Source organism: Protopterus annectens, chromosome 2.part0 (genome assembly GCF_019279795.1).
Source record: "Protopterus annectens isolate FY-2018-M chromosome 2.part0, PAN1.0, whole genome shotgun sequence".
NCBI classification, from domain to species: domain Eukaryota; kingdom Metazoa; phylum Chordata; order Ceratodontiformes; family Protopteridae; genus Protopterus; species Protopterus annectens.
Window position 1 is genome coordinate 182,968,866 of NC_056728.1, and position 15,323 is coordinate 182,984,188.

Below are 15,323 nucleotides of genomic sequence, written 5' to 3' on the forward strand. Positions count from 1 at the left end.
AAGTAACCTGTAAAAGGTTCATCTTCCAAACCCCTGCTTACACTTATCAAGGGTATCAGAATTTGTCAGAGATTTGGGATACCTGGCTAGGCTTAAAAAGCCCCTTGTGGTCTTTAGCCTAATAAACACCTATGAACCTAGAATAGCATGTAAAATAGATAAGCAAACAAGTGTACAGGGTATGTAAATAACAGAAATAAATTAAATGAAAACCTTCATAAAACAGAAAATTCCCTTTGAGAATAGAAGACTGATGCAAATGAACAAACTTTAGACCTTCAGAAGCTTAAGTAAACATATATGTTTCAGTTGACAATGAAAACCTGAAATAGCTGTTAGAGCGGTGTGACCACTGAAATACTGCAGAGGCTAACAATATTATGACAAATGCTATGGACATCAAACAAACCAACAGTTGAGAAGTTGAAGGTTCTACCTGGAAAATTTGGACTCAATAATTTGACCACAATGTCAGAAACCAAATCATGTAATTTTCTATGTAGGAATCAGAACCATGAAGACAGTACAGCTTTCAGGACAAATTTTGATCAAGCATTGTATGCATATGTGTAGCCTCGGTTGAAATCTGGCAGCAAGATTTTGTACCAAATGAAGTCAGAGTAAGTCATTAGCTGGGAGTCCAAGGTTTAAGATACTGTAATAATCAAGGTTTGAAGAGACAAGAGCATGTACAATGACACCAAGGTCTCCAATATGAAGTAAATGTTTAATTCTGATGAAGTACTTCAGGCGAACAAAGGATGAACATATCACAGCATATTCATGATCATTAAGATAAATATTCACATCAAACAATACTCTCATAGGAGTAAACATTACCTCCAGGTGAGATTGCAAGTTCAAGTTGCAAGTTAGTTGAGGAATGTATTCAAGATTGAACAGTTAAATACCCATTTTTTTATGAATGTAAACATGACCAGTTTTCAGCAGTCCATTTAAAAAATAAGACTTGTTACCAACTGCATGGTGGGTCAAATGAAACGAGCAACTTAGTCTAATCAATATAACAGTGAAGGTTCATACCAAACAGTAAAATGATGTTACCCAGTGAGAACATGTAAGCCATAAGCAACAAGTTCTTAGAAATGAGTCCTGAGGATCTCCATAAGACATTATTTTATCAAAAGAACCCAATCTGTGACGTTTGCCAGTTAAGGACAAACTCAAGATAAAACCTATTCATTCAAACCACAGCATGCTCACTAACACAGAAGCAGTTTATGGACCATTGAACCAAAACTGCACAGAGATAAAGACTAAATTCCCAGCAATGTCTATGGTCCTTTGCTCTATGAAGATTATGAATGACACTGATTAAGAAATTTCCAGAGTAACTCTATTAAATTTTGTTTTTTGCATTCAGTGACCTTTATCATAGATTTGGTGCTCTAGCACATGTACATGTATATCATGCATTGATGATTGTAAGGTGTGCGCAATGTACATGTATGTCATACTTTGATGTTTGCAAGGTGTGTTCATCACATGAGTAGATTGTTAGGTGCATGACTAATGCGTGTGACAAAAATGTGATGATATGATTGGTGACATAACGACTGCAATCTCAAGAGATAAACCACTGCTAGGTGCAACAGTGATTTCATGTGCAGGATTGCTGTGTTGATTTACACTGTGCATGGGAAAGTGACATTTGCTGCGTTATGGCGTTACACAACACACTGCTAGTCATATGTTGTATGGTGATATGCTATCACAGGAATATATGTGGCACAAGTATATACAAGCATCTGTTACAGTAACAATGATTACATTATCTGTAACTGGTTGCATCACGCTTTCTGTACTCATGAAATTCCATGCAAACCATTACTTTGCCGTACACATTTCTTTCCTCAGCATATGATGTATCGAGAGCCTACTGTCTGATGGTGCTGATGCAGTTATATTGAATGACACAGTTATGTGCCAGGTTGCACACAACGAAATGACATCATACCATATAATGTGGATGGTATAGTATATGGCGTCATGGCATGCAATGTGCAAATATGTTTGTGCCATTTTAGTATCATATGTGTTTACTTGCATAGTCAGTTTTTTTTTGACAAATAATTTTATTTCACATTAATGATGATGTATATCTGCCTGTTCTGGGGTTTTGTGCACTGCAGTATATTATGGTGTGTCTTTTTATGATTTGTAGTGTGTGTTTTATTGGTAACTGGAAAGTAAAGTATATTGACCTAAAGCATTGTGCTATAGCTGACCTTGGTAAAGAGATCTTTTCTTCAGAAGAAGAATGTCTGTAACTGGCCACTGAATAAGGTGAACAAGGTAAGCCTAATGCACAGCAGGAAGTCCTGGGTTCTGTGATGTGGGAAATGAGAGCCATAGTAGAACAAATGGTAAAGATCTTACACCAGAAAATTGCTTCCTATGATAGGATGTTACAGATACCCACCATGATGTGGCTGTAGTCCTGCCAAGATATCCAGCTTTGTGGGCAGATTGGTGAGAAAGTACTTGGGATCTGATCATTTGTGACTGACCTTATAGGAGCTGTTAATGCCATGCAGCAACTTATGATGATGGGGTAATCACAGCTTATTGACATGCAGAAGGACCTGAAGAGACAGATGTGTGTGAGACCAGATCCTAACTTTCACTGAGATTTTCTCTGGGAATTAGTTTAGCTGGGACCATCATTCATATGACCACTTCAGAAAGTCTGAATCAGTTGGGACCATTATGCATATGACCACCTTGGAAGGCTGCATGTGTCATACATGTTGATGAGGCAGAACAAACCATTAACATTAGTTGTTTTGCAAAAAGTGGGTGGCATTGCATGACAGGATACTGTAGCTGTAGAGACTCCTGTCACATGCCTGCTTTTGCTACTATTGTGGTCAACAACTCCTACTTCTCCAACAGCCTACTTCGTGGATGTCACATGCCAAGTTTGAGGGTCATAAAACAAATTAGGATGACTATCCATTCTGCTGCCTTACATTTATGGGCGGATGTGTTTTATTTTTTTAAACTGTATACTCATTATATGTTACTTTGATAACTTAAGATTATTTAGTATAGTTTTTGTATGTAGTACCTCCTTTTTATACATGTATATGCAGTAAATATCATATGTAATTTCTTCCTGTTTATGTTGATTTTCTCAATATGTTGTTACACTTTAAGGGTGCCTGGAAAGCATGTTTTATGGTACACATATTGTCCTATGCTTTTTAGGTATGCTTGTGGTTCAACATGGTTTTACATATATGGTGTATTCTATGAAATACCTCTGCTGTTGTCCTTTATCATACATTTGTGTTAATTGTGTGCACAACATGGCATGTTGCTTCCTATGTCCTCTGTGGCATATGGTACTGAATATCTGGTATGTTTTATACATTAACAAGAAAAAATGTGAAAATGCACCAAGAAGAAACCACAAGACGACAAGATGCCACAGACCTTTGAAACACTCCGAAATCCTCTCCAAAATCCACAGATGTTAAATATTACCACAAGGAGAGATGCCTTGTTAACCAAACTTCAGTTTACTTAGTTATCCTAGTTAGAAATACCAGGAACAAGACTTTGTAGAGGAAAACAAAACTTCTTTAATGAACCACAGGAACACCAGGCTTTCGCCTGGTGTATCCCAGGCTTTATCAAGTTACATTGACTGTATGGCCATACAGTTAATATACTCTAAAAGATAGGCTAATTACGTTACACTCATTATGTCCATTGATTAATTGATTAATTAGTTGAAGTAAGCAATTAAATAATTAAATCCTTAAAGTACATTTTCAGTATAGGTTTTGTTCAAAGTGCAACCATGCTTTTTCATCTTACAGATTTTGTATATACAATACTGTTTGTCCCCAAACACTGGGTAAAATAAAAATATTATACTGAACCTATTTAATGTTGATATAAAGATCGCAACTTTTATGTACATTATTTTGAAAAAACATTCATATAGCACCCTGCATCCTACTAAATGTATACCCTATGTAAAACCATTGTTCAATTTAAATAAACAAGCAGGCTACCTTGAATAGGTATATACATAAAATGTACATTGAACCATGAGTTACATAAATATCAAAAAAATATAATGGTAAATATTTACCTAACATATCATAAAATACCATACTTATACTTGTTGATCATTGACCCTTAGGTCGCACTATGTTAAAACATGATAAATAAGCGACCATAAAATATAAAAAATATGTAAAAAATGTATGTATAAAATACCATATATCTTGATAAAAAGTACCTATAAAAGTTTAAATTCTATATACAATGCACCAACAATTTATAATTTGTCCCTTCTTGCTTTGAGCACGCTAGATAAACTAACACTGTCGTGCATCCCAGGGGGTCTAGTGGCATCCAAATTGAGCTGCCATATCAGCTCTCTGTTCACAAGAAGATTCTCCCAGTCACCCCCTCTAGGATCCTGGTTGATTCGCTCAAGAACAACAAACCTAATGGACATTTGGGTGCAAATCAATGAATGCCTAAAGAATACGTTACTCTCTTTTTTCTTTTCGATCTCATATGTGTGCTCATAAATCCTTTTCTTGAGTGCTCTGGTCATCTTGCCCACATAAAAACCATGGCAAGCAAGACATATACCGAGATATACCACACCTGAGGAATTACATGTATAGTGTTCATGTGCCCTTAATGTTCGCTTCCTAGATGGTAAATAAATATGGTCGTCATGTAACATGTATGTACATTGATTACATAAACCACATTTGAATGAACCTTTTCTCCTAGATGACAAATATTTATGATTAAGATGCTGGCCATGGAAACCCTGTTCAAACATGTCCTTCAAGTTTGTATCCCGCTTCCTGATGAAATGTATTCTATCTGGGAGGAAAGCTTTAATGTCATCTTGTGATGATAAAATAAGCCAAAAAGTTGTCATAGTATTTTCAATAAAATATGAGTCTTCTGTGTATGTATATACAAAACCCTTACTTGTTTCAAGTTGACTCGATTTAACAGCTATGGGCAGGGGAAGTCCTTGCCCCAAAAGAGGGGGATACTGTGAATCTCTTTTTGCCAAAATCTCTGCAGTAAGTGAGCTGATCAGTTTAAGAGGATAACCTCTCTCTTCAAATAAGGCCGAAAGAAAAGATATCTCCTTGAGCAATAGTTCAAGGGAACTGCACATTCTTGAGGCCCGTATCAATTGTCCTCTAACTATGCCTTTTTTGATGTAAATAGGGTGATAACTGTCAAAATGCAAAAATGTATTAGAAAAAGTATTCTTCCTAAAAATTTGAGTTTGAAAACAGCTATTGACCCTATCTTTAGTTAACAGCACATCCAAATAGTGTAAAGAGTGCTCACTGATGTTGTATGTAAAAGATAAAAACTCCGTGGATGTATTGATATATTCAAAAAATTCGAGAAAACTACTTTTCGTCCCCTGCCACAATATACATATGTCATCCAGATAGCGTTTATAGTATATTATAAATTCCTTCCATTTAGAAGAATGAATAAACGTTGTCTCCCATTTATGCAACACTATATTTGCATATGATGAAGCACAAGGAGCGCCCATGGCCACTCCTTTGCACTGTCTGAAAAATTCCCCACTGAAATAAATGAAATTATTATGTAAGATAATGTCCATAAATTCAGCCAGCAACCAACAGCAGCAACAAGTTGATTAAACAAACCACACGAACAGGATGCAAGATACAGCTGATTTATTCCGGTACCTCGGCCCAACAGCCTTCAAAGGAATAAAGTTCAAGCCACCAGATGCATTATATATACTGGTGCTACCCAACAATCAACCATTAAACAATTAAATATAATTGAAATGGTATTAAACAACTCCAGAGAGTTAAAGATACAGACACAATTCATGCAATTTATACAAATATAAAAATGTAAAAAACACTTAAAGCTTGAAATATATTGAATTACTCATTACAACACACAAGAAAGATACCATATTGTAGGTCAGAATCCGACAAAGGAACATCACTTAGCAAATGTCTAGGTTTAAGAATTTCCTTAAGATTTGCATATCTGCCATATGAAAAGGAAACATGTTCAGGAAAAAGATGCCCAATCTCCTCATTTTTATGAACAATAGGCCATAAGAAATTAACAATGTTACATAAAATATCCGAAAATAAAGAATATTTAGTAACAAAAAATAATCTATCATTAATATCGGCCTGTTTCTGAATTGGATTAATGTGAGATAACTTTGTAACATGATGTCGGATTCTGACCTACAATATGGTATGTTTAAATGTGGCAAATGTAAGATATGTGTGAGGGTGAAAAACCTATCAGGTAGTACCATTAATGGGGTTAAATATTTTGCAGAAAATAATTTTAATTGTAGTTCCTGTGGTGTAGTTTACATTATTGGTTGTGACTGTGCTTTGCCTAAATATTATATAGGTCAGACAAAACGCCAATTAAAAATACGTGTATTAGAACACATTGGCGATGTTCGTAATGCTAGGATAAATAGCCCTATATTCGAACATTTTCACACAGTACATAATGGGTCTATTGACTCATTATTTTTTTGTGCTTTAGCCAAACCCAATGTATGTTATGGAGGCAACTTCCAGCAGAATCTATTAACTCTAGAAAGTAGATTCATTTTGAAATATGGTACTTTAAAACCTCGAGGTTTGAATCTGGAAGTAAATTTAAACATTTAACAGTATCTTTCTTGTGTGTTGTAATGAGTAATTCAATATATTTCAAGCTTTAAGTGTTTTTTACATTTTTATATTTGTATAAATTGCATGAATTGTGTCTGTATCTTTAACTCTCTGGAGTTGTTTAATACCATTTCAATTATATTTAATTGTTTAATTGTTGATTGTTGGGTAGCACCAGTATATATAATGCATCTGGTGGCTTGAACTTTATTCCTTTGAAGGCTGTTGGGCCGAGGTACCGGAATAAATCAGCTGTATCTTGCATCCTGTTCGTGTGGTTTGTTTAACCATAAATTCAGCCATAAGGTTAACCATGTTATTACTTAAACCTGATTCAGTGGCAAGAATTTCCGTGAACCATTCTATACCAATAGTGTGTGGTATACTTGGGAATAATTCAATGACATCTATAGTCACCATGAGCAAATCCAGGTTATAAATGCTTGGAGGAATACTAGCTAAAAACCCCCATGAGTCTTTACAAATTCATGTTTTATACATTGCTAACACTACTGTAATTATTATTGGACTATAGACATGATTATATATGTGCACATTTGTACTTGCATATGTGTGGTGGATCTGTATTGTTTAAGTATTCTGGAGCCATTCACTGTAGCCGCTCACAGCAGGTGGTTGTATGGCTGTAGGTGTGTAGCCAATGGGTACTGTAATCTGCATGTCAGCACTTGCCTGACAATGCCCAAATAACATGTGATAGATTACTGTGGGTGGCGAGGTAATTGTGGTCTCTCCTGGGTTTGGCACAAATAGGACTTTACATTTGCAGATACTCATTCCAAAGGTGTTTTAGCTCCCATCTCCCTCACAGATAATATGTGCAAGTTGCACCTATGTTTTGTTGTGCGGATTGAACCTGCAGGCATCCTTTGGTGTGCATTGTATGGCACTACTCTAAATCTTGCCTTAAGAGGCTTGGTGTTGAGTGGCTATTATTAATATACTTTTGTGTTAGTGTTTTGTCTTAATTATGAGTTTAAAATTCCTTGCTAATGAGGCACAGAAAAATCATGACAAAATGAGTCAGTGGCACAGTGTAAGTTTTGTTACAGGACACCAGCAGCACTTATCTGCAAAACTGATCATGTTGTTTAAATTCTGCCACTTTATAATTCATTTGTCCTGATACTCATATTAATAACTCTGGCAAAAAAAAAAAAAAAAAAGAATGAAGTAATTGCTGTTCACCAATGTATGTGTGAATATTAAACAATTAAAAAAATTCCAATATGAGCTACAATAAAAGAGGACCTAAAAACAAATTTAATATATGAACTGCAAGTTCTTCACTCAACAGTGCATAGAAAGGCAGTAAGTATGATAGTGTAAAGCTAAATACAGAAATGCACATAAAATGCGTAGACTAATAGCATGGACTTATTTATTATATTAAAATGATGTTAGGCTAGTTAAAATAATTAGAACTGGCATTTTATTTTCCCAAGCATCAATAAGAAGACTGATTAGCACGGTTCCTCCTTTAACTTCAAGACATATGAGCTCACAACATGATTTTTTCTAAAGAAGAACAGGTACCATCTGGTCTTCTCACAGTCAAGGGAAAGTTTACTTATCTTGTAATTCAAATATAGTTTTATTTTTTTCTTTTGGAAAAATCTAACAGTACATAGATAAAAGTGTTTCATATTAGTTTTTATTTATATTTAAACTCTGTTTTAAAAAGACTGGACAGCTTTGCCTAAGGCACATTTTAGAAAACAGAATATATTCTGTTAGATTGTCTTAATCAGAGTACCGACCATCATTCTGTGGCATTATTCTTTTTTTTTTATTTTGTAACAAAATATAACATTTTAAAAACTGTAATATTTATTTTATTATTTATGAAAAATTTCTATTGAAATGATCATCTTCAACCCCCTTTTTTCTATTTTTCTCTATAGGATCAGAGTATCTTATGAACTGTCACCATCTCTCTCTCGATTCAGGGCCACTCTCCTACCTCCTTCCACTGCAGGTCTTCGCTTACACAAGCCATCCATCTCTTTGCTGGATGCCCTCTTCTACCCTCGCCTTCTTTCTGTGTCTCTCAGACCTTCTTTACCAGATTGTCTTCAGCTTTCTTACAAATACCTGAACCACCATAATCTGTTCTCTGATCTTTTCCGGAATTTGATCTACTATTTCTTCTGCTCTGAAGTCCTCATTTCTTTGTATGTCCCACAGTGTGCATCCTACCACCAGCCTTAGGCACTTCACCACGTCCAAAATCTTCAACTGCTCTACCTTTACTTCCCAAGTTTCTGTTCTATACAGTAGTACTGATCAAACCGTTGTTTTATACACCTTACTTTTTAGATTTTTTGGCTTGCTTTTGTTACGCACTACTCCTGCAACAATCTGCCAGTTGGCTGCAGCCCCTCTGATTCTAACTTTGATCTCCTCATTCAGATTCCCCTTCTCTTCAGCCACCCCTCCCAGATACTTGAAGCTGTTTACTATTGCAACATTTTCCCTTCTAACTCAGTTCTCAGCTTCTTCTGATTTCCTCCATTCAGTGCCATGACATCTGTTTAGTCTGGCCTCCATTTCATCCCATGCATCTTCAGTTTTACATTCCATCCCCCTGTCATTTGCTGAAGGTCTCTTTCAGAGTCTGCTTGTAATTCCATGTTGTCTGCATAGAGCAGCATTGTTGATCTGCCTCCTCTGCCCTGTTTACCAATGTAGTCCATCAAAAGTTTGAACAGCCATGGGCTCAGTGAGGAACCCTGATGCACACCAGCTCTTAATCGCAATGAGATCACCTCTGTGAGTCCAGACTCAGCCTGTACTTGTGCCATTGGGTACCTTGTGCACAGCCTATCCTAATTCTACCAATGTTTTCATGACTTTGAACCACTTGAAGGACTACCTGTATTAGCTTTCCTGGGACCTAGTCGTATGCTTTCTCCAAGTCTAGGGAGTATCAGTTTGGACTCTCCTCTTTTCTAGCTTCTTTTCAAGTATTGGTCTCTCTCCAAATATCAGGTCAGTTAGGCTTTGTCTGGATTTTAATCCAAGCTGCTCATCTCTGATCTTGCTTTCTACTACTCTATTGCCACAGACAGAAGACATTTGTTAGCTACCTCCCATGAGCAAGAAGCATTTGATAGCCACTACCATACCCACAATAAACAATTATTAGCTGCATTCCATGCACAGGAAAGATCTGAGAAGTAAATTAGCTGGTATAACACACAGGGCATATTTACAGTACCATGCACAGGATACATTTGTTAGATAATACATGCACACATAAGACATTTGTTAGTTGCTAGTTATTGTCATGCAAATGAGACCTTTATTAGCTACCTCCCATATACATGTAACATTCATTTGTTATTTCTGTACTGAGAAGATATCATCTATGTTCCACCACAGATGACATATGTTAGCTACTCACCATGCACAGGAGAAATATGTTAGCTTCTACAACACACTAGAGGGATTTGTTAGTTACTGTCCATGCAGAGGGAGCTGGAGGAATTTGTTAGTTACTGTCCATGCAGAGGGAACATTTCTTAGCTACTTATTACCACTCAAAGAAGACAGTTGCTAACTATTGCCACAGACTTAGCTACAACTTATACAAATGAAATGTGTACTAGCTAGAATCACATACAGGAGCTATTTAATAAATACTGTATCACAGGAAGCATTTGTTAGCTTCTTTTAACTCACAGAAACTATTTGTTAATTATTAATGCACACAGGAGATATTTATTAGCTAGTTCTTTTATTTACATACCTATGCCCCATTCACATGACACATTTATTACACACTTCCATTATTACAGCATTTTTCCATAAACAGTGTTACTGGTAAATTTCTGCCTAATATGCTGCCTTAGACCATAGCAGGGTTGTAATAGGTTCATAGGTTCATAGGTTTATACTAGGCTATCTGCCCTAAGGCATTTATAAGCCTAGCCCAAATTTTTGTGGCTTACGCCACCCCTTATATGAAAAAATACTGTGCCCATTAGTTTGTTGTGCCTCTGTCCAGCAGTGACACAGAGATGATTCCCGGGGTAAACCTACGATCTCCCATCCACAGGTCAAGATTTCTCTTGAATAGAGCCAGTGAGATGCTCTGCCTCACATGGACCGGGATTTTATTCCACAGCATAGGGAGTCTCTGAGTGATAAATCTATCCCTCCAGCACATCCTATTTATATCCGTGCTAAGGTTTAAGTTGCTTGCTCTAGTGGTTTTGGTGGATTTGGATTTTTTGAGGTGGAGCATGTCCATTAATTCCGGGTTGGACATGGCCTTGTATGTCAGGCACATGTCACCTCTGAGCAGACGGTATGCGACTGAATAGAGCTGGAGTTTCTTCAATCTGGCAGCATATGACAGATTTTGGAGTCCCTTTATCCTTTTGGTGAGGAACTTTTGGGGTCTCTCCGTCGGGTGAGATACATCCCGAATGGGGCATTGTACTCGATCATTGGTCTGATAAGTGAAGAGTACAGGGGAACAATGACCTCACTAGATCTGGATGTGAATCCCTTCATGATCAGGTGGGCAATGTAGAAGGTCTTTTTAACCACTTTAGCAACGTGAGTGTCAAAAGAAAGGCCATTGTCAACCTGGGTCCCCAGGTCCCTAATAACCTCTTCTGTGCTTAGTGGATTGCCACCTATATGGTAGCTTGGGGTTACCTTGTTTCTCCCAAAGGGTATGACTATACATTTTTTGGCGTTTAACTTCAGGCCATGGCTCTGGCACCAGCTATCTGTTTCTGTGAGTCCCTTCTGAAGGATATCCGTGTCCGATGCACTTTCCACTATGGCGCCCAGTTTGCAGTCATCTGCAAACTTTGTCAGCCAAAGTCCACCCATGTTGGCCTGTACTTCTGAGAAGTAGATGCCGAACAATAGGGGGCCAAGGACCGAGCCCTGTGGGACACCACTTGTGACCGGCTTGGAGTCTGACATAGCGCCAGCAACTCTAACCCTGTGGGTTCTGTCCTTAAGCCAGTTTGCAACCCATCTTGTGACATATGGGTTTACATTTAAGCTGGTAAGTTTTTCTACAATACCCGAGTGGGGTATTGTGTCGAAAGCCTTTGCAAGGTCAAGGTAGGCTGTATGGACTGCCTTTCCCTCATCAATGGCCTTGGTGACTGTTTCGAAGAAGTCAACCAAGTTTAAAAGGCATGATCTTCCCTTGACGAAGCCAAACTGAGTCGGGTCCAATGTCTGCAAGTCCCCTATATCTTTGTTTATGAGCTCCATTATGATCCTCTCCATAGCTTTGCAGACTAGACTTGTTAAGCTTATGGGGCGGTAATTACCAGGATCCGTAGAGGCACCGCCTTTGTGGAGTGGGACCACAGTTGCCATACGCCACTCCTTGGGCACGTATCCTGTGGTAAGGCTGAGATTAAACAGCTGCCTTATGTGCGGGTTTAACTCCTCATTTAGCTCGTGTAGCACACAGCCGGGGACACCATCCGGTCCCATTCATGCTGTGTTTTTAGCTTTAGAGAGAGCAGCTTTCACCTGCGCATTTGAGATGTCTGGGAGGCTACACTCCGCTGGGATAGTTATCTCTCCTTTAGGGGTGGAGAGGGGGGTGAAGTTTGCACTGAACCTGTCTGCCAGTATGTTGGCAATGTCTGTGGGTTCAGTGATTTTTGTATCATTTTGGACTAATTCTGAGCACATCTGGGAGTTTCCACTCAGGTTCCTAACATAGCTGAAAAAGGCCTTATGATTGTCCTTTGAATCCATGGCAATTTTTCTCTCAAAATTGGCCTTAGTTGATTTTATGAGTGCTCGTATTTTTTTACTAATAATGATCAGGGGTGACTTCCCTTTTATGGATTTTGTTCTATCATGTAATAGCTTTCTCCTCTTATTGTAAAGTTTGTTAATGGCTGGGGTCCACCAGACTGGACTTTTTCCCTTTGTGGAAAGAGTCTTGGTTTTATTTGGGATTGCCTGATCCATGCAGTCCTGGAGGTGTTCATAGAAGGCATTTGTAAGGGCTTCCGCAGCTTGGGTTGTGGTTTCCACTGGCTCAGGGGCCTTGAAGGATATCACACCAGTCTTGAGTAGTGTGAAGTTTGCTTTAGAGAAGTTCTTCACTGTGGTCTTTTTTGTTTGGGGTGGGGGATGTGGATTTCCAGTGAGATTAGTTTATGATCAGATCTCACCAATGAGGGATATACTTCCGGTGTGGAGCATTCTGTCCCCATGTTTGTGATAATGAGATCTAGTATATTTTCTCCTCTTGTGGGAACAGTGACTAGCTGTTCCATGGCATTTGAATTTATGAACTCCAGGAACCGTTGGGCTAGAAAGTTAGGGCTTGAGTAATGTTCCCAGTCTATATTCGGGTAGTTGAAGTCACCCAATATGATGGTGTTTGGAGATACATTTATACCCTCCAGTGTCTTCAGGAAGGCTGTGTGGGGTTCCTAAGTTTGAGAGGGTGGCCTGTAGCATGCTACAATTTCTAGAGCAGTTTTGCCTATGGTTAGTTGCACCTGGATGGTTTCCGATGCTTTGTGCGTTGCCACCAACCTGGAGGTGTGGGTATCCTTTATGAATATGGATACACCCCCTCCTTTTGTAGTGTGGTCCGGGTTTTGAGGCCGGAACACATGATATGAGGTAAAACCTAATAGTGCCGGGGTGCTCTCAGGAGCCTTGAACCAGGTTTCAGTTACAGCACAGACATCGATGTTCTCCATACTGAGAAGGGCCTCGAGTGCGTGCATTTTGAGATTTAGACTTCTGGCATTGAGCAGCATTACCCTCAGTTTCTTCCCATTTTTGTTTTCTAGGGTGGTAGGTTTAGAATTTGAGCCTTGCCTAAAAAAGGCACTATGGGGGTGGCAAGAGCCTTAGCCAATATCCGGAATCCCAGGGGTGACAAGTGCAAGCCGTCCCTTGTGAAGCAGCGTGGCTTGTCAAGCATGTCATCCCAGGCAGACAGACACTGGATCCCCTTTGAATGACACCAGGCATTAAGCCAATTGTTAAAGCTGATCATCTTGTCTCTATATTGTGGCATCATTCTTGGTGAAGGAAGGATACTGCTCAGGGTCAGGGTCATACCTGCCTGGGCTACATAATCAGAGAGCTCCTCTATGTCTCTTTTCATGTAGTCCAGGGAGGTACGTCTCAGGTCGTTCACACCAGCATGGACAATGACTGTGTCATATTTGTACTTGCCGTGGAGTGACCTGAGTGCTTGTGTTATGTGGCGGATTCTAGCCCGATAGGCAGCTTACTGTGACCCTCTCCTTGTTCAGCCTGGTGAGTGGGACGTCAGTGTGTCTGACTATGGAGTCACCTATGACAAGTATGTTTGGTGTTGTATTTGGCCTTAAGGGCTGTGACTGCTTTGCACACTGCTTTTGTGGTTTATGTGTTGCTTGTGGGGTGTCTTGAGGTAGCAGTTGTTTGGGTGTCTGCTTTGGAGGCCTCTGCTGTTTAGGTAAATTTTACTCAGAGCCTCCAGTATGTCTTTGTGTGTTTATGTGTTTGATTCAGTGGTGTGGTAGCATTATGTGAGGCTGGTTTTGTGGTGTGTGTAGTTGCCTTCTCCTCCTGTCTGGTCTTGCCAGTCCTGAGTTGAGAGAGCTCAGCCTCCAGTTTGGCTAAATAGCTGCATCTCTCAAGTATTTGTGTTATGTGGGAGGAGGAGAGGGTTGTCTGTGTACATGAGGCAGTTATAACATTGCCTCAAGATTCCCAGATTCACCAGCTGGACCAGAGAGGAGATTGACAACTGACCTTTGGACATGCTAGAATAATATTGGGAATTCCTTAATAATTGAAAACAAGGGCCAGTGGGGAGTGAGGGTGTAGTGCTTTTAATTTTTAGTGCTGACTTATATAATTGCTTTAGTGAGCAAGTGCCAGGTAACTTGAGTGCAATGTGTTACAAGTAACTAAATGCTAATACGACAAACAGTAACTTTCTTTCAAGTGAAACAAGGAAATAAGTACAGTAAGCAATGCAGATATCACTAGTGATCCACAGAAGCACTGAGAAGGCGCGTATTAGGTGGAATTAGCTTCCAGGGAAATAACAAGCAAACAAACAACAAGCATATAAACAAAGCTAGATTCAGCAGGCCTGAATCTAGTCTATGCTAGAGCAAACAAGGTGTACCAATTTCAGTAAGATACAGTTCAAATATTCAGGCACTATAAACCTTTAACCAGAAATTCCCAGCTCAGAAGGGCAGAGTCCAGCCTCTTCTCCCACAAGAGTGCAGACCACGAACCTTCTTAATGTAAAATAACTGGCCTGAAGCCCAAGTGCCTAAACCAGAACTAATACACTTGGACACTGGGCTCTCAATCAACAGTTCCCAACTTAGAAGGATGAAAGCTACCTGTCCTGCCACCACAGTGCTTGCCACAAACCTTCCTAATGTAAAACAACTGGTCTGAAGCCCAAGTGCTTAATCCAAAAGACTTAGAATGATAGCTACACTTTAATCAAGTTACAACCAATCAGTAATAAATACAATTGAATACTTTAGAGAATGTCTGGATTAGTGCTCAAGTTACACAAACAAAGCTAGATCCAGCAGGCCCGAATCAGTATTGTAATTT